The sequence below is a fragment of the Hyla sarda genome, chromosome 6, assembly GCF_029499605.1.
Source record: "Hyla sarda isolate aHylSar1 chromosome 6, aHylSar1.hap1, whole genome shotgun sequence".
Lineage (NCBI taxonomy): Eukaryota > Metazoa > Chordata > Amphibia > Anura > Hylidae > Hyla > Hyla sarda.
In genome coordinates, this window is record NC_079194.1 from 299,237,775 (window position 1) to 299,260,670 (window position 22,896).

At 41.6% G+C, this 22,896-nt stretch overlaps 1 protein-coding gene across 9 annotated transcripts in view; it reads right to left on the reverse strand.

Annotated features, from left to right (window-relative positions):
• The window catches only part of LRRC4C (leucine rich repeat containing 4C), an 813,407-nt gene that overhangs the window by 160,075 nt on the left and 630,436 nt on the right, over positions 1-22,896 (reverse strand). Inside the window, exon 1 of one of the 9 annotated variants that reach the window (XM_056527918.1) lies at positions 1,898-2,785. The exons of 7 other annotated variants lie outside the window; for them this stretch is intronic. The gene's annotated coding sequence lies outside the window, so the exon portion shown is untranslated. Of the gene's footprint in view, positions 1-1,383; positions 1,842-1,897; positions 2,786-22,896 lie in introns of those variants that run through there. One more of the 9 variants, XM_056527915.1, reaches the window with a different exon arrangement.

A 22,896-nucleotide genomic window follows, 5' to 3' on the forward strand; every position in this document is an offset into this window, starting at 1 on the left:
GTATACACCCCTCCATCCATGTCTCCTTATACACCCAGTATATAGTGTATACCCCTCCATCCATGTCTCCTTATACACCCAGTATATAGTGTATACCCCTCCATCCATGTCTCCTTATACCCCGGTATATAGTGCATACCCCTCCATCCATGTCTCCTTATACCCCCGGTATATAGTGTATACCCCTCCATCCATGTCTCCTTATACCCCCAGTATATAGTGTATACCCCTCCATACATGTATCCTTATACCCCCAGTATATAGTATACACCCCTCCATCCATGTCTCCTTATACCCCCGGTATATAGTGTATACCCCTCCATCCATGTCTGTATACATAGTATATACATTGTGCTGAGCTTCTGCAAAAAATCACTCAAGAACATCTCCTGCTGCTCCAGGTTCTGCCTTTTGGCCAGAACAGCCCATGTGTAAAACGTCTATTCTGCTTCATAAATCTCCGGCATTCTTTGAAATCCAGGCAACATTTATGTTAATGTGTGGACATGACCCCTGCGGGGCTTCCTGGGAGAGCGGCTCCTGGTCACTGCAGTAATTACTCCAGAAAGCCTCAGCCTGGGATCACTCAATAGACTTCAGCCACCAGCATTTCATCATTGCCACCAAATGGAACGATTTATCCAAGCGGGTCTTAGACCCTGCAACCCTTTCTATTTCTCCTTCTATGGCAGTGTTTCCCAACCAGGGTGCCTCCAGCTGTTGCAAAACGACAACTCCCAGCATGCTCGGACAGCCGAAGGCTGTCCGAGCATGCTGGGAGTTGTCGTTTTGCAACAGCTGGAGTCACCCTGGTTGGGAAACACTGTTCTATGGCCATATACCTCCGAATGGTTGTGCTGGTGCAAGAGGAGAGCCCCCCCATAAGGGTCAGATGAAGAGGTCCCTCCTAAGGAATTCTAAGCCCAAGACACACACACACACAATGGCAGAGAAAGCCCACGTCTCCCCTCCTGCATTCCACCACCAATTGACTCCATAGACTCCTCCAGAAAATGTTGAGACCTTTTGATGACCATCATGACGGGATGGTTGGGGGGGAGGGGGGGGGCATTTCATTTGAGGTTAAAGATGCTCATTAGATACAGATTTGGGGACTATGAGACGATAGGGGGCACACACACTCAGATGCAATAGGTGAGACAAGGCTGCAGCATTCCCTCCACGGGGATCCATGCATTTTTAATGCAGTTGTAGGCTACAGGTGTAAAAACAAAAAAAGAACAAAAAAAATTTTCAAAAATTAAATTAAAAAAAAGAGCATGCAGAGGTAACAGGGTTAACAATCCATCCCAGACCAATAGACATCCCTCTACAAAATCCACCCTGCAAAATACCCCTAAGATGTCAAGGAGAAGAACCTACTGTGTCAGGACAGGATCCAGGTGAACATCCAAGGAACAGCAGATCGACCCCAGGACCCGGCGCTGCTACAACCAGCCATGGCGTGCCGCCACCACCCCCCCCCCCTAGTTTAATAGTATTCCAGCCCAAAAAGTGTTCATGCAACTCTGCCTTCAACTTGAGGCTTAAAAAAGAAGAAAAAAAAAAATAAAGACCTGTTCTGCAAAAAACTTTCACTGTCCAAGGTGCTGAAGTGATCCCAAAGCAGCTCCCCGCATCTGTTCTCCCCACGCAAGGTGTCCAAGGGAGAAGAACAATGATGAAAGCCTCAGATTGCACCCAGCAGGTTCTTCCTTAAAATCCAATCCATCCCTGGTCCATTGGAAGCCTCCGATCTTCATAGTTATCCCACCGCTTCCCTGCACACCATAACTCTTGTCTAGGTCCAACCAAATCCCAATAAGAAACTTTCACCCCCCCCCCCCCCCCTCTCCAGAAAAAGAAAAAAACCCAGATCTGATTAGATTCCACTCACAGCCCAGTGCAGCTCTGCATGGTGGCTTCTTCCTCTTCTTCTTCTTCGTCTGTTTTTTTTTTTTTTTTTCTCTTCCCTATTTCTAGAATCCGGGGATCCTGATGCCCAAACTCCAGGCATGCACTGCTCTCCTTCTGCTCCTCTGCAATTTCATTCTATCACATTGACTGGGAGATGCAGCGTGCAATAAATCCTTCAGCCTTTTGCTTGGAAGCACCTGGCGGATTGTGTCGCTTTCCGTTGCATTCCTGGTGGTGATGGATGATGATGATGATGACGCTTTTCCCTTTGCAAAATTAAAAAAAAATTAAAAAAAATTAAAAAAAATAACATTAAATTTTAAATAAAGAATCCTGAAACGCGTGAGATCTAGCTCCACATGGGGTGCCTTGTTCTGAGTGCAATTGTCAAAGTGGCTTTGACTGGATTCCAGGTCCTTATCATTCTCCATGCACGTCAGGGTTCTGCAGGATGCATTCGCCCCCTAGAACGTGCTGCCACAATCCTCGTCTTGCCATGATGTTCCCCATGATGTTCCCCATGATGTTCCCCATGATGTTCCTCATGATGTGACAACCAGTGGATCCTTCTGTTTCAGACAAATCCTGCTCCCTGTGTGTGCTGTGCTCCTTCTCTCTCTGCTCAGCCCCCCTTCACCCAGGGAGAAATTAAAGTGAGGAGGGGGGGGGGGGGACTACTTAATTTTTTTGCAGCATATCCACAGATCAGGTCCTTCTAGTTCCCAGGTCCAGCAGAGAAGTGCACAATGCATGCAGCACAGCCTCCTCCACACCACAGTCTCCAGCAGGCTGACTATGGATCTTGCAATAACTCCTTATTGCAATTTCAGGATTTTCACATCTAGTGAGCTTTGCTTCTTTCTCTCTCTCCCTCCTCCCCCCCCCCCCTCACTCCTCCTCCCCCCTCCACGCAACCTTTTTCCTATCCGCTTTCCCTTCTTCCCTTTTTTTTCTTTTCACCTCCCTCTCCCACTTTTTTTTTCCTCCTTTTCTCTGCTTGTGATGAATAAAATACAATTACCCAATTACCTCCCATCATCTTTGCACTGATTGGTCAATTGCATTAACACTTGATGTCTTTGAATAAGGGAATAAAGCCAACTGGTGGTGTGTGGCTGACACCTACCTGTCACTATGGGGAACTGCAGGACACAGGAGCCCTACAACTTTGCTGAATGGAGCAGAGACACGTGTTTTCTCCTGTATAAAGTCATCTCTGATCAGGCAACTAAAACCAGATAGATAGATAGATATGAGATAGATAGATAGATATAAGATAGATAGATAGATATGAGATCGATATGGGGTAGATAGGAGATAGATATGAGATAGATAGATAGATAGATATGAGATAGATATGGGATAGATAGGAGATAGATAGATAGATATGGGATAGATATGAGATAGATAGATGCAAACAAGGATAAGTTAGCCAGCACTACTGATACCAAACTACTATATGGACCCAGCATACAGGTGCACGCTGCTAGGCTAAATATACAGCAACAGGAAAATACAGCAGCACACTGCTAGCACAAAGATACAGATAAAACATGAAATGCTATATAGCTATAGTGCAAAAAATGAAAAAGTGAGGTACTTAGCTCACAATTTGGTGGCCAAATAGCTTGGACCATCCCACCACGGTAAAGTGACCTCATTGGGACGGACCCTATCCTGTGAATATACCTCTGTGCAATCAGTTTAACAGGCATTGCAAGGTCTGAGACATCCGCACCTTATACACACATAATAGAGATGGGTGGGGTGCAGGAGCCAACATGGAGGCAGCCAATCCCCCGTATGTATAACACAAACAAGGATAAGTTGGCCAGCACTACTGGCACCAAACTACTATATGGACCTGCATACCTGGCTAAGTACCTCCCGTTTTCATTTTTTGCACTGTAGCAATATAGCATTTCATGTTTTATCTGTATCTTTGTGCTAGCAGTGTGCTGCTGTATTCTCCTGTTGCTGTATATTTAGCCTAGCAGCGTGCATCTGTATGCCAGGTCCATATAATAGTTTGGTATCAGTAGTGCTGGCCAACTTATCCTTGTTTGTGTTATACATACGGAGGAAGTGGCTACCTCCATGTTGGCTCCTGCACCCCACCCACCTCTATTAGGTGCTGTAAAAGGTGTCTCAGACGTCTCAGACCTTGCAATGCCTGTTAAACTGATTGCACAGAGGCATATTCACAGTGTAGGGTCCGTCCCAATGAGGTCACCTTATCGTGGTGGGACGGTCCAAACTATTTGTCCGCCAAATTGTGAGCTAAGTACCTCACTTTTTCATTTTTGCATTGTAGCAATATAGCATTTCATGTTTTATCTGTATCTTTGTGCTAGCAGTGTGCTGCTGTATTCTCCTGTTGATAGATAGATATATATATATGAGATAGATAGATAGATAGATATGAGATAGATATGAGATAGATAGATAGATAGATAGATATGAGATAGATAGATAGATAGATAGATAGATAGATAGATAGATAGATAGATAGATAGATAGTCTGGGCATGCTGGTAGCTGTAGTTTTGCAACAGCTGAAGACACACTGTTTGAAAAACAGTGCCCTACACCACCTGATTACGGAAAAAAAATGTTGAAAATGTAAATGTATGTGAACATATGCTAACTTAATTGTAATCATTGTATTATAATAATAATAATAATAATAATAATAATAATAATAATAATACTTTGTAACAAACTTTACATTTCAAATATTTTTTGTTAAGTCTTCTGCTTGCTGTCAGTGAATTGTTAAGGCTAAAAGTTTCCACTTGTTTTTTTTTGTTTTTTTTCTGGTAGTTTTTGGAAAACTCTCACTGCAGTTTTTGAGCCAAAGCCAGAAGTGTATTCAAAAGGAATAGGACATATAAAGGAAGGACTTACACTTCTCCTCCCTTATGGATCCACTTCTGACTTTGGCTCAAAAACTGCAGTGAGAGTTTTCCAAAAACTGCCAGAAAAAAAACCAAGTGGAAACCTAGCCTTATAACAGGCAAATCCTAGCTAGTTTTGCTCTTGTAATATCGCCTTTTGACCACATGGTGTGCTGCTGAGCTGAAGTTTTCTGTGACCCAACCTAAGCACAGGTCTATATCAGTCAAATAGATGTAGCACAAAATGACTCTCTAGTGCCACCTGTTTTCTTTTGGAAAAGATACCGGTTAGGCTGATAATCCCCAGTCATGTTCCAAGGCTCGTTCTGCAAGGTTATTTCCAGTAGGTGGCCTTAGAGAGCAATTCACTTTTTCTTCTAGAGTAGTGTTTCCCAACCAGGGTGCCTACAGTTACTGCAAAACTACAATTCCCAGCATGCCTGGACAGTCTTTGGCAACAGCTGGAGGCACCCATGTTGGAGCATTGTGTGGCATATTAGACTCCCTTTGACAGCGGTCTCTAAAACTATGGACCTCCAGATGTCCCAAAACTACAACTCCCAGCATGCCCGGACAGCCGTTGGCTGTCCGGGCATGCTGGGAGTTGTAGTTTTGCCACATATGAAGGTCCACAGTTTGGAGACCACTACCCTATGGCATTTGGGTGGTTTTCCCTACAAAAACCGTTGCCCTCCCTCATACCAAAGTATACGTAGCGCAAAATTCCAAGGCGCCATCTAGTGGCAGAAATATGTTCTGCAGTGTTTTCTGTTCTGCCCAATAATAAGTAACATATTTCCTTAGATCTAAATAAGAAAAAGGCTACAACAAATTTGCAGACACCCTGCAAGGTGCACGGTGGATAACAATTGAAGAGGTGGAGTTCCCCTTTAAGACAGCGTACACATCAGATGAATATCAGTCCAACCCCAAATTTTGGTAGGTCCGGCCTTTCTGGGAGATAAGTCACCACCAGAGGAGTCTGGTAGCAGCGTTTTCCCCTCTTCTCTATTTAAACAATGCACACTCGACCTACCTGAGCGTACATATGTATGAAAGGATTGGGAGAGATAGTTGTCGTACGGAGGAGACCTCAGTTGGCAGCTATGTATGGGCAGCTTGGAGTATGAACAAAGCCGAATCTGTCCCCTACAGTAACTGTTCACACTGCGCATTATGATGATTTACAGAGACAGGAAAAACAACCACAGATAACACGTTGTGAATTTGTGATATCATGATAAGTTGTGTCAAATGTCAACTCAGCTCTGCTACAAGCAACACAACTCTACAAGCGACACAACTCTGCAAGCAACACAACTCTACAAGCCACACAACTGTACAAGCAACACAACTGTGCAAGCGACACAACTCTACAAGAGACACAACTCTACAAGCGACACAACTCTACAAGAAACACAAGTCTACAAGCGACACAACTCTACAAGCGACACAACTCTACAAGAAACACAAGTCTACAAGCGACACAACTCTACAAGTGACACAACTCTACAAGCGACACAAGTCTACAAACAACACAACTCTACAAGCGACACAACTCTACAAGCAACACAACTCTACAAATGACACAACTCTACAATCGACACAACTCTACAAGCGACACAACTCTACAAGTGACACAACTCTACAAGTGACACAACTCTACAAGTGACACAACTCTTCAAGAAACACAACTCTACAAGCGACACAACTCTACAAGCGACACAACTCTACAACAACACAACTCTACAAGCGACACAACTCTACAACAACACAACTCTACAAGCGACACAACTCTTCAAGCGACACAACTCTACAAGAAACACAACTCTACAAGCGACACAACTCTACAAGAAACACAACTCTACAAGCGACACAACTCTACAAGAAACACAACTCTAAAAGAGACACAACTCTACAAGTGACACAACTCTACAAGCGACACAACTCTACAAGCGACACAACTCTACAAGCGACACAGCTCTACAAGCGACACAACTCTACAAGCGACACAACTCTACAAGCGACACAACTCTACAAGAAACACAACTCTACAAGCGACAAAACTCTTCAAGCAACGCAATTCTACAAACAACACAACTCTACAAGCGACACAACTCTACAAGTGACACAACTCTACAAGCGACACAACTCTACAAGCGACACAGCTCTACAAGCGACACAACTCTACAAGCGACACAACACTACAAGCGACACGGCTCTACAAGCGACACAACTCTACAAGCGACCCAACTCTACAAGAAACACAACTCTACAAGAAACACAACTCTACAAGCGACAAAACTCTTCAAGCAAAACAATTCTACAAGCAACACAACTCTACAAGTGACACAACTCTACAAGCGACACAACTCTACAAGTGACACAACTCTACAAGCGACACAACTGTACAAGCGACACAGCTCTACAAGCGACACAACTCTACAAGAAACACAACTCTACAAGCGACACAAACTCTTCAAGCAACACAACTCTACAAGCGACACAACTCTACAAGCGACACAACTCTACAAGCGACACAACTCTACAAGTGACACAGCTCTACAAGCGACACAGCTCTACAAGCGACACGGCTCTACAAGCAACACAACTCTACAAGCGACACAACTCTACAAGCGACACAACTCTACAAGAAACACAACTCTACAAGCGACAAAACTCTTCAAGCAAAACAATTCTACAAGCAACACAACTCTACAAGCGACACAACTCTACAAGTGACACAACTCTACAAGCGACACAACTCTACAAGCGACACAACTCTACAAGCGACACAGCTCTACAAGCGACACAACTCTACAAGAAACACAACTCTACAAGCGACACAACTCTACAAGCGACACAACTCTACAAGAAATACAACTCTACAAGCAACAAAACTCTTCAAGCGACACAACCCTACAAGTGACACAACTCTACAAGCGACACAACTCTACAAGCAACACAACTCTACAAGAGACACAACTCTACAAGCAACACAACTCTACAAGCAACACAACTCTACAAGCGACACAACTCTACAAGCGACACAACTCTACAAGAAATACAACTCTACAAGCAACAAAACTCTACAAGAAATACAACTCTACAAGCGACGCAACTCTACAAGAAACACAACTCTACTAAGTCTCTTTCTTTTATGTAAAAAGGTGTTAAACATGAGGGTCAGGTCAGGATAACCTTGGGATGTTCTATCTAAAAATTCTACACTACCGGAAATCTTCTTTATTTTACATTATGAGCTCTACTAGTATGTCTGATGTCCCCCCCGATCTACAGCTGGACCCCCAATATATAAGTTCCCACAGTACAGAGATCTTACAGCCGACACTATGAGGTCTGCTGAACAGAGGAAAATATAGCAGCTATGTAACAGGGTCAAATAGATAAATAAATTAAATGGATGGGTAGATGATAGATATATAGATATGAGATAGAGAGATAGATAGTCTAAATGAGGACTTAGGGGTCTGGAGGAGACAGATGTGTCTGGGGGGATTTAAGTGTCTGAAAGAAGAGGGTAGATATGGGTCTGGGGGGGGACTTAGGGCTCATCCACACTGTGGACATTCTGCCAGCGAAATTCCGGGATACTAATGCATTGTGCACATTGCGGAATTACTACAGGGTAATTCTGCCATTGGAATGGACGTCCAACCATTAGAATGTTCATTCTGTGGGCAGAGTTCACCCAGAATGCATTGCCAGCAGCGCCTGCAGAAGGCGGACATTCCACCAGTTGAATGTCCGCAGTGTGGACGAGCCCTTAGGGGTCTTAAGGAGGAGGGGAAAAATGGGTCTTGGGGGACTTTGGAGTCTGGGTGAGGAAAGTACAGGAGGGGGATTCTGCCATAAAGAAGAAACAGTGTGTGGCCATATTATTATGTTCAGGGGTACAGTGTGTGGCCATATTATGTTCAGGGGTAAAGTGTGTGGCCATATTATGTTCAGGGGTAAAGTGTGTGGCCATATTATGTTCAGGGGTAAAGTGTGTGGCCATATTATGTTCAGGGGTAAAGTGTGTGGCCATATTATGTTCAGGGGTAAAGTGTGTGGCCATATTATGTTCAGGGGTAAAGTGTGTGGCCATATTATGTTCAGGGGTACAGTGTGTGGCCATATTATGTCCAGGGGTAAAGTGTGTGGCCATATTATTATGTTCAGGGGTACAGTGTGTGGCCATATTATGTTCAGGGGTAAAGTGTGTGGCCATATTATGTTCAGGGGTACAGTGTGTGGCCATATTATGTTCAGGGATAAAGTGTGTGGCCATATTATGTTCAGGGGTAAAGTGTGTGGCCATATTATGTTAAGGGGTAAAGTGGTTGGCAGTATTATATTTAGGGGTACAATGTGTGGTCATATTAAATTTAGGGGTACAGTGGTTGGTCGTATTACATTCAGGGGTACAGTGGTTGGCTGTATTATATTCAGGGGTACCATGGTTGGCAGTATTATATTCAGAGGTACAGTGGTTGGCAGTATTATATTCAGGGGTACAGTGGTTGGCTGTATATTATTCAGGGGTACAGTGGTTGGCTGTATATTATTCAGGGGTACAGTGGTTGGCTGTATTATATTCAGGGTACAGTGGTTGGCAGTATTATATTCAGGGGTACAGTGGTTGGCTGTATATTCTTCAGGGGTACAGTGTTTGGCTGTATTATATTCAGGGGTACAGTGCTTGGCTGTATATTTTTATGGGGTACAGTGGTTGGCAGTATTATATTCAGGGGTACAGTGGTTGGCTGTATATTATTACGGGGTACAGTGGTGGGCTTTATTATATTCAGGGGTACAGTGGTTGGCTGTATTATATTCAGGGGTACAGTGGTTGGCAGTATTATATTCAGGGGTACAGTGGTTGGCTGTATATTATTCAGGGGTACAGTGGTTGGCAATATTATATTCAGGGGTACAGTGGTTGGCTGTATATTATTCAGGGGTACAGTGGTGGGCTGTATTATATTCAGGGGTACAGTGGTTGGCTGTATATTATTCAGGGGTACTGTGGTTGGCTGTATTATATTCCGGAGTACAGTGGTTTGCAGTATTATATTCAGGGGTACAATGGTTGGCTGTATATTATTCAGGGGTACAGTGGTTGGCAGTATTGTATTCAGGGGTACAGTGGTTGGCTGTATATTTTTCAGGGGTACAGTGGTTGGCTGTATATTATTCAAGGGTACAGTGATTGGCAGTATTGTATTCAGGGGTACAGTGGTTGGCTGTATTATATTCAGGGGTACAGTGGTTGGCATAATATTATTCAGGGGTACAGTGGTTGGCTGTATTATATTCAGAGGTACAGTGGTTGGCAGTATTATATTCAGGGGTACAGTGGTTGGCAATATTATATTCAGGGGTACAGTGGTTGGCCGTATTATATTCAGGAGTACAGTGGTAGGCTTTATTATATTCAGGAGTACAGTGGTAGGCTGTATTATATTCAGGAGTACAGTGGTAGGCTTTATTATATTCAGGAGTACAGTGGTTGGCAATATTATATTCAGCAGTACAGTGGTTGGCAATATTATATTCAGGAGTACAGTGCTTGGCAGTATTGTATTCAGGAGTACAGTGGTTGGCTGTATATTATTCAGGGGTACATTGGTTGGCTGTATATTATTCAAGGGTACAGTGATTGGCAGTATTGTATTCAGGGTACAGTGGTTGGCTGTATTATATTCAGGGGTACAGTGGTTGGCAGTATTATATTCAGGGGTACAGTGGTTGGCCGTATTACATTCAGGAGTACAGTGGTTGGCTGTATATTATTCAGGGGTGCAGTGGTTGGCAGTATTATATTCAGGGGTACAGTGGTTGGCTGTATATTATTCAGGGGTACAGTGGTTGGCTGTATTATATTCAGGGATACAGTGGTTGGCTGTATATTATTCAGGGGTACAGTGGTTGGCTGTATATTATTCAGGGGTACAGTGGTTGGCTGTATTATATTCAGGAGTACAGTGGTTGGCTGTATATTATTCAGGGGTACAGTGGTTGGCTGTATTATATTCAGGGGTACAGTGGTTGGCTTTATATTATTCAGGGGTACAGTGGTTAGCTGTATTATATTCAGGGGTACAGAGGTTGGCTGTATATTGTTCAGGGGTACAGTGGTTGGCTGTATATTATTCAGGGGTACAGTGGTTGGCCGTATTACATTCAGGAGTACAGTGGTTGGCTTTATATTATTCAGGGGTACAGTGGTTAGCTGTATTATATTCAGGTGTACAGTGGTTGGCTGTATATTGTTCAGGGGTACAGTGGTTGGCTGTATATTATTCAGGGGTACAGTGGTTGGCCGTATTACATTCAGGAGTACAGTGGTTGGCTGTATATTATTCAGGGGTGCAGTGGTTGGCAGTATTATATTCAGGGGTACAGTGGTTGGCTGTATTATATTCAGGTGTACAGTGATTGGCAGTATTATATTCAGGGGTACAGTGGTGAGCTGTATTATATTCAGGGGTACAGTGGTTGGCAGTATTATATTCAGGGGTACAGTGGTTGGCCGTATTACATTCAGGAGTACAGTGGTTGGCTGTATATTATTCAGGGGTACAGTGGTTGGCAGTATTATATTCAGGGGTACAGTGGTTGGCTGTATATTATTCACGGGTACAGTGGTTGGCTGTATATTATTCAGGGGTACAGTGGTTGGCTGTATATTATTCAGGGGTACAGTGGTTGGCTGTATTATATTCAGGAGTACAGTGGTTGGCTGTATATTATTCAGGGGTACAGTGGTTGGCTGTATTATATTCAGGGGTACAGTGGTTGGCTTTATATTATTCAGGGGTACAGTGGTTAGCTGTATTATATTCAGGGGTACAGAGGTTGGCTGTATATTATTCAGGGGTACAGTGGTTGGCTGTATTATATTCAGGTGTACAGTGGTTGGCTGTATATTATTCAGGGGTACAGTGGTTGGCTGTATATTATTCAGGGGTACAGTGGTTGGCAGTATTGTATTCAGGGGTATAGTGGTTGGCAGTATTATATTCAGGGGTACAGTGGTTGGCAGTATTATATTCAGGGGTACAGTGGTTGGCTGTATATTATTCAGGGGTACAGTGGTTGGCTGTATTATATTCAGGGGTACAGTGGTTGGCAGTATTATATTCAGGGGTACAGTGGTTGGCTGTATATTATTCAGGGGTACAGTGGTTGGCTGTATATTATTCAGGGGTACTTTGGTTGGCTGTATATTATTCAGGGGTACAGTGGTTGGCTGTATATTATTACGGGGTACAGTGGTTGGCAGTATTGTATTCAGGGGTACAGTGGTTGGCTGTATTATATTCAGGTGTACAGTGGTTGGCTGTATTATATTCAGAGGGTAAAGTGTGTGGCCATATTATATTCAGGGGTACAGTGGAAGGTTGTTTTATATTTGGGGGTACAGTGTATGGCAGAATAATTTTCAGGTGCCATAGTATTTGGTAGAGTTATAATAATCATTGTCTTCATACAGAGGATAAGGATCTGCTGACATAGTGAGGAACCAATGATGTCCGGGCGTCAGACTCTACAGAGAAGATGGAGCTGGAAGACGTCCTGATATCTGGACTAACAGAGAAGACGTCACTCAGGTCAGTGATATCCTTGTGTATTCTCCTGACTGTCCCATCACTGCTGTAGTCACTTTTAAGTCCTGCAGTGATGATGGGTGGCACTGTACTCCAATCTGTGGTCTCCAGCTGATACAAAACTACAACTTCTGAGGCTCCAGACATGATGGGAGTTGTAGCTTTACAACAGCTGGAGATCAACCTGGGGGTTTTAGACTATGCAGCCCATTTTAGTTTGGTGGGGGTCTGACTGCTGGGACCCCCACCAAAAAATAAATGGGCTGCATATTCTAGTATGCCCGGGCCTATTTTTGGTCCCAGTTCGGCCCTGGCTGCCCGTGACTGTGCACAGGGGAAAGATCTACAAAGAAGATGGTGACTGAATAGAGGATTTTTTTTAAAGCAAGTGTCCCTACATGTACATATGTGTGTGAGCATGTGTGTGTATATATATATATATATATATATATATATATATATATATATACATATATATATATATATATATGTGTGTGTATATCTGTGTGTCTATGTAATGTGCTTGTGTATGAATATATAAAGTGCATGTGTGTGAGTGTGTATCTGTACAAAGTGTATGTAATACGGAGGGGGGGTCGGGCTACTGTATAATAGGGGCACTGATACAATATAAAGAGGGGGCAACCAGGGTGCCTCCAGCTGTTGCAAAAGTAGTAGTTTTTTAACAGCTGGAAGCACTTTAGTTAGGAAATACTGGTATACAGTATAGACACTAATAATGTAAACCCATGTACAGGGTAAGTAATGTAATTTCATACAGTGACCCCACTCACTATACTCACTATTCTGCTAGTGAGGTCACTGAGTACATACATTACATTACTTATCCTATACTAATCCTGAGTTATATCCTGTATTATACTCCAGAGCTGTATTCACTATTCTGCTGGTGAGGTCACTGTGTACATACATTACATTACTTATCCTGTTACTTGCCCCAGGTGAGCTAAAAGGAGCATCAAATGCTTGAAAGAATTTTATTTGTCCACGATTTTGAAAGGGTGCCAATAATTTTGTCCAGCCCATTTTTGGAGTTTGGTGACATTATGTCCAATTTACTTTTTTTTCCCTCCCTTTTTTGATTTAGTTCCAATACACAAAAAAAGGGAATAAACATGTGTATAGCAAAACATGTGTTACTGCAATCCTTTTCTGTGAGAAATACTTAATTTTCTCAAAAAAATTTCAGGGGTGCCAACATTTACGGCCATGACTGTAGATAGATAGATATGAGATAGATAAATAATAGAATATTGTGAACAGTAAAATCTTGTTAGTTGTACAGATGTATATAAGAGCAGGATATTGTGTTAGTATGAGGATCAGGGGACACATGGCGGGGGTTCTGGGGCCCGTCTATTGGCCTAGAGGACAGCTGACAGCTCCATTAGGTTGGCAGGTGCTGAAGGATGAGTATACAGAAAGTGCAAAAGTGCGAAGACTATCACACGCCAACACCACAACACTGCCGCCGGCTCCGCGCACGTAGAAGGTTTTCATATCTGAGAAAAAAAAACACTCTTCATGGAGAATAACAGGAAATGTTTAGGGAAGGTTTATCCAAGGGCAAATTTAATTTACTAATTGTATCATATTAAATCATAGCAACGGCATGGGGAAGGGAACACAGCAATGGTAATAACAATATATTACGTTTCTTGTGATATTGTTGGGTTTATAATATATTGATATATTGATCGCTATATCTATACTCACATGCCTTTGCTAAAATTCTAGAGAAGCTATTATAGAAGAACTTTGCTTTCCTTAATTCAAAACATTTCAGCTGCTCTTTGCACATACCGTATTTTTCGCCCTATAGGACGCACCGGCATATAAGACGCACCCTATTTTAAAGGTGCAAAATCTAGAAAAACAAGATTCTGCACCCAACAGTTATCTTCAACCTGCGGACCTCCAGATGTTGCAAAACTACAAATCCCAGCACTGGATAGGAGGTAATACTCGCCTGTCCCCGCCGCTCCGGACCCGTCACCGCTGACCTGGATGTCGCCCTCCATCACTGTCGCCGCGTCCCTGTGGTGTCCCCGACGCTCTGGACGTCTTCTTCCCCTGGATCCACGCTCTCCGTTGGTGTCATCACGTCGCTACGCACGCCGCTCCTATTGGATGATGGGACGGCGTGCGCGACGACGTGATGATGTCGAAGGAGAGCACCGGCCATGCAGGGGATCCCGGCACGGAGCAGAGACCGAGGAGGCAGGTAAGGTCCCTCCCGGTGTCCTGTAACCTGTTCGGGATGCCGCGATTTCACCCGAACAGCCCAACTGAACAGCCGGGTTAGTGTTATTTTCGCTTCAGACGCGGCGGTCAGCTTTGATCGCCGCGTCTGAAGGGTTAATACAGGGCATCACCGCGATCGGTGATGTCCTGTATTAGCCGCGGGTCCCGGCTGTTGATGGCCGCAGGTATTCGCTGTATAAGACGCACCAACTCCCCCCCCCCCCCAGTTTGGGGGAAGAAAAAGTGCGTCTTATACGGCGAAAAATATGGTAATCAAGAACCTTGAGATGGAGACTATGGATACAGGAAGTCTAAACATTGGGCTTTGTGGAAAATTCCGAAATCTCAAACTAAAGGGCTTGCAAAATAAGAACTTATGCTATGCCACACTCAAATGACTAATCAGCATATAGAAGGACGCATAGTTTTACCCTTCAACCCATATACGTCAGAATGCTATCTGCTCGTGACTCCGAATAGAGGCCTTGAGATGACTCCATGCAGGAGTAGAAAGACTAAACATCTGACGAACAGAGACCTTTTGCCAAGAAATGAATGGACACTAGATATGCTAATATATACGGACACAATATTTGAACAACCAATTAAACTGTAACAATTGTGATGTCATAACTCTCCATCCCTAAACCTCCTTCTTTGCACAATGTAAAAACCAACAGTTTTTTCTGAATTAAAAGAGAACTCTTTTGGGAACGGCAGAGCTTCCTGCTAAGAAAAAGTGTATACCAACATCCTCTGTGTGGTGTATACCCTTCTTGTGTCGACACTTGGCAAAGTATATAGCAGCACAGTCAATCATATTTGAAAGCCCCCACTCGGTCCATCCTTATCAGTATCTACAGAGCTATATGGGGAGATTTATCAAAACCTGTGCAAAGGAAGAGTGGTGCAGTTGCCCATAGCAACCAATCAGATTGCTTCTTTCATTTTCCACAGGCCTCTTTAGAGGCCTGTGGAAAATGAAAGAAGCAATCTGATTGGTTGCTATGGGCAACTGCACCACTCTTCCTCTGCACAGGTTTTGATAAATCTCCCCCATACTGTAGAAATTGTAGAGGTAATTTAACAGGACACCATTGTGGAGTATGGGATGTATCGAGGTATCCAGAGTCAATTAGGTTCACTAGAGCATCGGAAAACAAAAAACCTTTAGTGGTTAAAAAAATAAATAAATAATTAAATAAAATAAATAATAATTATAATTATTATTATGTTATTAATAATAATAATAATGTTAATAAAAATAATAATTAAAGGGGTTATCCAGGCCAAAACTTTTTTTTATATATCAACTGGCTCCGGAAAGTTAAACAGATTTGTAAATTACTTCTATTAAAAAATCTTAATCCTTCCAATAGTTATTAGCTTCTGAAGTTGAGTTGTTGTTTTCTGTCTAACTGCTCTCTGATGACTCACGTCCCGGGAGCTGTGCAGTTCCTATGGGGATATTCTCCCATCATGCACAGCTCCCGGGACGTGACATCATCATTGAACAGTTAGAAAGAAAACTTCAGAAGCTAATAATTATTGGAAGGATTAAGATTTTTTAATAGAAGTAATTTACAAATCTGTTTAACTTTCCGGAGCCAGTTGATATATATAAAAAATGGTTTTGCCTGGAATACCCCTTTAATTATTATTATAATAATAATAATAATAGGGTGCCAAATAGATGAAGAGAAAAAAAAATTGTGGACCCAGTTCCCGAAACCACATTATGCCCCAACAGTAACAAGTCCATTTGAAGCTGACAAGAGTCAATTCCTTGTTACCACGGTCTGTTTTTCATGGGACAATTTACAATTTATAATTTTTTTCTAGATCAAGAAGAAGAAAAAAATTTAAATTTGAATTATGAAAAATAATAATAATTATAATAACAATAATAATAATAATAATAAATATTATTATTAAAATAATGATGATAACAATAATGATGATGATCATCATCATTATGATCATTATTATCATCATTATTTTAATAATGGGCCCAGGTCCCAAAACCATTTTATGCCCCAACAGTGTCAAGTCCATTTGAAGCTGACAAGAGTCAATTACTTGTCACCACGGTCTGTTTTTCATGGGACAATTTACAATTTGTAATTTTTTTCTAGCTCAGGAAGAAAAAATAGAAATTTGAATAAAATAATAATAATAATAATAATAACACTAATAATAAATATTATTATTAAAATAATGATGATCAATATAATCCTTGTCAAAGGGAAGGCACTGAACTGTAGACTTTACATAATGATAGAAATCATGGCCTCAACAAGAAAACTGCCAATATTACCAGTGTAAAAGATTATAAAACAACTTAAAGTCCCATACAGAGTGTTGTAGGGGATGCTGGTTGTTCCCAGTCAGCCGTGTGCAAAATACGATATGAAAAAACTTAGAAGATTTTAAAAAGGAGAACGTACAGGTTTCCTAAAGAAGGCATTAACATGTAAAAACCAGAAAACTTAAAATAGAAATATTCTTGGAAAATAGAAAATGCTTAACCACACAAATGGAAATTAAATGGGGGGGGGGGGGGGATAGGAGACAGTGATGGTGACAAAATTGTAAGAAATTGGCTGAATGATATGGGGTTTGGGGGGCAAAAACCAAATGGGAAACAAGATTATAGTGGGCTAAAGAGAAAAATCATGGAGTGTGGAGGATTGGATGAAAGTGATACCACTGGCCAGCCACTAATCTGTACTGTCAAAGGCAGTGTTTTCCAACCAGTGTGCCTCCAGCTGTTGCAAAAAAACACTGTCTGAGAATTCTGAGAGTTGTAGTTTTGCAACAGCTGGAGGAACCCTGGTTGGGAAATAATGCTCTTGAAGAAAAGGGGAGTGTGGAGGATTGGATGAAAGTGATATCACTGTCTAGTCACCAATCTGTATTATCTAAGGCAGTGTTTCCCAAACAGGGTTCCTCCAGCTGTTGCAAAACTACAACTCCCAGCATGCCCGGACAGCCAAAGGCTGTCCGGGCATGCTGGGAGTCCTAGTTTTGCAACAGCTGGAGGGACCCTGGTTGGGAAACACTACTCTAAAGAGACGATGCAGGGACTTCTATCCGGAGATTCCATACTTCACATTTAGTGTTGGGCGCAAATATTCGCAATGCAAATATTTATCCAGAATATAGCATATTCGCGAATTCGCGAATATAGCGCCATATATTCGCAATTACGAATATTTGCATTATTTTTTTTCACAGTTCACATCACAGTGATCATCCCTCCCTGCTTCCAGCTTGTGGTGCAAACAAGGCTCCAATACTAGTTACTCTATCAAACTGGCGAGCTCCCGAAAATTGGCATATGCGAATTTTCGTGCATATTGATCCATCCTTTCTTTTAGCTCTTATCACGCCATATTGCGCATGTGCATGTGAATTTTAAGGCAAATGCAAATTTTATGGCGCATAGTAAAAAAAAAAGGCAGCGAATATTGCGAATATGCGAATTTTGCGAATATATGACAAATATTCATCCATATATTTGCGAAATATCCTGAATTCAAATATGGCCTACGCCGCTCAACACTAGTCACATTCTGATAAAACATTAATACAAGTATTAAAATTCTGATTCTCGTCCTTTTTTATGCGTTTTGAAAGAAGTCAGTCGAACATTCATTTGGAAAGTTTACTTTTTTTAATTTAAAGTTTCTGATCTGGCGGTATATCAGCATCTGGTGCATCCAATCTGTTCTGCCTGATCTGATGGTAACAAAAATACATTTTTTTTTTTGGGACGGTTTTGCATAAGTGCAGGTTTTATTGAGTTCACATAATGAGTCCTCCTAGCTATTGGTGTTGAAAAAAATAAGCACTGTGATATATATATATATATATATATATATATATATATATATATATATACACATATATATAATAAAATAAAAATGATTATAATTTATATATATTTTTTATTTTTTTTTATTTTTTTTTATCATTCAGCTAAACTCATTTTGTAATTTCGTAAAGTTCTCTGATTCTGGAAAGCATCCAGGAGTGAAACATTTCACGTTCTTCACAGGTGGCTTGAAATGACTGATAGATGAACTCATTTGTGCTGGATTGAATTAGTATCGGTAAAATATACATTGAGTACTGGGATCTGTACTTGAAGTGTCCCTTTCGTTACAAAAAAAATAAAATAAAAATACTTTTGACATGTCAAGAGTTTCGATTGGTTGGGGTCTCAGTGCTTGCCCCCCCCCCCCCCTCCCCCCTCTATTCAGGAGAGTGTGCTTCATTCCCCGAATTTATTGATCTCTGTCCTGCAGCCCTATTGTAAGTCTATGGGGCCGTCCAGAGAAGCTAGACAGGAATCGCTCCTGACTTCTGATGGTTTAAAGGGGTACTCCCGTGGAAAACTTTTTTTTTTAAATCCACTGGTGCCAGAAAGTTAAACAGATTTGTAAATCACTTCTATTAAAAAATCTTAATCCTTCCAGTACTTTTTAGGGGCTGTATACTAAAGAGAAATACAAAAAAGAAATGCATTTCCTCTGATGTCATGACCACAGTGCTCTCTGCTGACCTCTGCTGTCCATTTTAGGAACTGTCCAGAGCAGCATATGTTTGCTATGGGGATTTTCCTCTGCTCACTTGATTTAAAAAAAAGAAAATAAAAAAAAAAAGGTTTCCACGGGAGTACCCCTTTAAGCACTGAGACCCCGACCAATCAAATCTTTGATATGTCTTATGGCGCATTACAAGTTTTTCTAAAGTAAGGTAACACTTTAATGCGTCCAAGAGTATAGATTGGAGAGAGTGGCCCCACACCAAAAAAGTATAATACAGATGTGTCCACTCTTAAAGCGTACTGGACATACCACAAAAAAGAATGCTTCTATATGTTACTTACTGGGTCATGTCATTTCTTCACATGTCTTTTTTATCTGTCTAGCTTCTGCATTTGGCTCTGTTCTGCTGCTCACTCATTCTGACATCCACTGCACAGCCGTCATGCCCCCTCCCATACACTTGCATTGAGGGGGCAGGGCTTGACATCATGAGGGGGCAGGGCTGTGACATCACAAGCTCCCAGCGCCGGCTCTAAGCATTCGGAGCATATTGTTCCAAACCCTGAGCAGCAGAGTACCCCTTTAATGCAATAATGAAAATTCTGAATCTTCGATATGGTAACTAGCATTTCACCACAACATGATTTGGTGACACTCTGTTACTAAATGTATATGCTATTTCTGACTATGTGTGGACACCCAGTCATTGTTATGTGAATGAAGCCTTTAGATTGTTCTGGTAACATGTCCTCATATTGTGTTGGAATGGTTTTGTGAGAAATGGTGATCCTTCCCTAAACTAAAGGAAAATTAAAGGACACATCCATACGATAGTTAGCTGGTTAAGCTAAAATCAGTTTGGCCAACTTTTCCTCTGGACACCTTAACATGAGTACCTCTAGAGCTTTAGAACCTATGAACATTTCAATGGACAACTGAATGACAAGTACAAACGATACAAGTTGGCTTTCTTAGTATAAGGTTCGATGACTAGAACATGGCTCAAGTCCTGCTGGAACACATGGGAATGGAGTTCCTGCACTTTTTCCACAGTAAGAACACCATTCCCATTGGCAGGATTTCTGCAGTACAAGGCCTTGAGTGGAAAGATTGGGTGAGTTCCCACACTTTTAAAAGCCGACATTACTCATCATTTCGGAATCTTCTTGCAGCTGTATACGAAGAGAAAGCAGATGTAATGTTACTGTCTCGGCCTATCGGATGGCTCACATCCTTATCTCTACAATTACAACCCCAACTCTAATTATCAGACACAAACACCGTGGACCTGCATTAGAAGAACACAGTGGTAAGCCATGGATTCCACTTCGTCATGACAAGCCGGCCAATTCAGGAACCGGTTGTTCATACACCACAATCTCTACGAGGCTCATCAATCTTACTGGAGGCCGGCCTCCAAATTAAACAATGTCCTCTATTATTCAATCTCCTGCCAATTACTTCATCATGAGGAACCCAAATTATCCAGTTTTTCTTTCCCCTTCTTCACAGCAATGCATCATTGTACATTTATGTTGTGTCAACGACAGTCTTGATAGAAAGAATAAAAGTTAATAGTCATTATATTAACACGAGGCATTGGTGGCACAGAGGTGACAAAGATTACTCTGTATGATCTGTCTGGTAAGGGTTAAAAAAAGATCAATATTTGTTACAAAATGTGTGATAGTGCCTAGAGATATTGTATATAATGTGAGGGGTGGAGTCACTTATGGGATATACTGTATATATAATGTGAGGGGTGGACTCACTTATGGGATATACTGTATATATAATGTGAGGGGTGGAGTCACTTATGGGAGATACTGTATATAATGTGAGGGGTGGAGTCACTTATGGGATATACTGTATATAATGTGAGGGGTGGAGTCACTTATGCTATATACTGTATATATAATGTGAGGGGTGGAGTCACTTATGGGAAATACTGTATATATAATGTGAGGGGTGGAGTCACTTATGGGAGATACTGTATATATAATGTGAGGGGTGGAGTCACTTATGGGAGATACTGTATATATAATGTGAGGGGTGGAGTCACTTATGGGAAATACTGTACATATAATGTGAGGGGTGGACTCACTTATGGGATATACTGTATATATAATGTGAGGGGTGGACTCACTTATGGGAGATACTGTATATATAATGTGAGGGGTGGAGTCACTTATGGGATATACTGTATATATAATGTGAGGGGTGGACTCACTTATGGGATATACTGTATATATAATGTGAGGGGTGGACTCACTTATGGGAGATACTGTATATATAATGTGAGGGGTGGACTCACTTATGGGAGATACTGTATATGATGTGAGGGGTGGACTCACTTATGGGATATACTGTATATATAATGTGAGGGGTGGACTCACTTATAGGAGATACTGTATATATAATGTGAGGGGTGGAGTCACTTATGGGATATACTATATATAATGTGAGGGGTGGACTCACTTATGGGATATACTGTATATAATGTGAGGGGTGGACTCACTTATGGGATATACTGTATATAATGTGAGGGGTGTAGTCACTTATGGGATATACTGTATATATAATGTGAGGGGTGGACTCACTTATGGGATATACTGTATATATAATGTGAGGGGTGGAGTTACTTATGGGAGATACTGTATATATAATGTGAGGGGTGGACTCACTTATGGGATATACTGTATATATAATGTGAGGAGTGGAGTCACTTATGGGATATACTGTATATATAATGTGAGGGGTGGAGTCACTTACGGGATATACTGTATATATAATGTGAGGGGTGAAGTCACTTATGGTATATACTGTATATATAATGTGAGGGGTGGACTCACTTATGGGATATACTGTATATAATGTGAGGGGTGGACTCACTTATGGGATATACTGTATATATAATGTGAGGGGGGACTCACTTATGGGATATACTGTATATATAATGTGAGGAGTGGAGTCACTTATGGGATATACTGTATATAATGTGAGGGGTGGACTCACTTATGGGATATACTGTATATATAATGTGAGGGGTGGACTCACTTATGGGATATACTGTATATAATGTGAGGGGTGGACTCACTTATGGGATATACTGTATATAATGTGAGGGGTGGAGTCACTTATGGGAGATACTGTATATAATGTGAGGGGTGGACTCACTTATGGGAGATACTGTATATATAATGTGAGGGGTGGAGTCACTTATGGGATATACTATATATAATGTGAGGGGTGGACTCACTTATGGGAGATACTGTATATATAATGTGAGGGGTGGACTCACTTATGGGATATACTGTATATATAATGTGAGGGGTGGAGTCATTTATGGGATATACTGTATATAATGTGAGGGGTGGAGTCACTTATGGGATATACTGTATATATAATGTGAGGGGTGGAGTCACTTATGGGATATACTGTATATATAATGTGAGGGGTGGAGTCACTTATAGGATATACTGTATATATAATGTGAGGGGTGGAGTCACTTATGGGATATACTGTATATAATGTGAGGGGTGGAGTCACTTATGGGATATACTGTATATAATGTGAGGGGTGGAGTCACTTATGGGATATACTGTATATATAATGTGAGGGGTGGAGTCTCTTATGGGATATACGGTAT